Source organism: Panicum virgatum, chromosome 6N (genome assembly GCF_016808335.1).
Source record: "Panicum virgatum strain AP13 chromosome 6N, P.virgatum_v5, whole genome shotgun sequence".
NCBI classification, from domain to species: Eukaryota; Viridiplantae; Streptophyta; class Magnoliopsida; order Poales; family Poaceae; genus Panicum; species Panicum virgatum.
The window spans coordinates 9,028,108-9,029,728 of NC_053150.1; positions in this window are offsets into that span (position 1 = coordinate 9,028,108).

Here is a 1,621-nt window from a genome sequence, read left to right on the forward strand (position 1 = left end):
CTGGTAATTAAAATGTTGCCCATAGATAAAGCTCCAGTGCTTGATGGCTTTAATGGCCTGTTTTTGAAGAAATGATGGAACATAGTCAAGGAGGATTTTTATAGGCTCTGTGAGGATTTCTTTGAGGGTCATCTGGACCTTGAATCCATTAACTACTCCTATATCATGCTGGTTCCAAAAGTTAATAATCCTGAAGGGGTCAATGACTTTAGGTCGATCTCCCTTCTGAATTCCAGTATCAAGATACTAACAAAGCTCTTAGCAGACATGCTGCAACTGGTCATTCTTGAGCTGATACATGCTAATCAGTATGGTTTTATCAGGCATAGGACAATTCAAGATTGTCTGGCATGGTCTTTCCAATACATTCACCAATGCCATCAGTCTAAGAAGGAGATCCTAATTCTTATGCTAGATTTTGCAAAATCATTTGATACTATAGAGCATTGCACAATTATTCAGATGATGGAGCATCTCGGTTTTCCCCCAAAATGGTTACAGTGGATGAATTTAATTATGTCCTCAGGAACCTCCTCTGTGTTGTTGAATGGAGTCCCTGGTAAGCAGTTCAAATGTAAAAGAGGGGTTTGTCAAGGTGATCCTCTATCACCTTTATTGTTTGTCTTGGCAGCTGGCCTATTGCAATGTATTATCAACAAGGCTTTCAATTTGGGACATCTGAAAGCTCCCTTGGCAATTCCAGATCTAGACTTTCCAATAGTGTAATATGCCGATGATACTCTATTGCTGGTCCAAGCTGATGCTAGGCAGCTGGTGTGCTTAAAGTCTATCCTTGTGACACCCTAGGTGTCTGCACAATAAAAACTACATTTGTTTGTTATGCTTCATGTGTGAATTGTTGGAGCAAGGGCTTAATTTAAATCTATAAGGGCCTTTGTGTAATTTTGAATTAATGTAGGGTCATTCTTAGAGTTCTATTTGAATTGAATGTGTAATTGTTGCTTTTGTGGAGGGTTTACTTGCAAAATTCAGTGCATTTATTACATGACAGCAAATTTTGCTTTTAAGTCTAAGTTTAAAGTGAATTTTCTTTGAAAAAGACAAAATTCCTTGGAATTCAAAATCCCTTTTATGTTTTCAAAATTAGCTCTTAAATCTTTGATCAAATAAATTTTTGTACAACATCAAAGTTGTATACCTTGAAAAGTTGAACAACTTTCATGTTGGGCACTTTTTCATTTGAGCCCTATTTTAAAAGTTATCTCTGCTTTACATTTTGGTCCTTGGAAATTTCAGAAATTGCGTTTGGGTCCTTTTCCCCTTCCTCTAGCTCCTCTGCTCTGTTTTCAGCGCCGCCGCTGTGTAGCACCGCCGCCGGCGCCGTGGAGAGCCAGCCCGGCCACGTCTTGACTCGCGCTGGCACCCACGCATCGCGCTGCTCCTCCTCCACCACTTCTTGACTCGCGCTGGTGCCCCTCCCTTCGCCACGCCGCCCAGAGCCGCCCGCGCGGCCGCCACCTCAACGCCGCCGTGGAGCGCTCGCTGTAGAGCCTGCCGCCCTCTCCTAGCACGCGCCCGAGCCTTACAAGAACCCCAGCTTCCCATTCCTTTCGCCCTTTCGCTTGCTCCGCAGTTCCACGCCCCAGAAAGACGCTGCCGC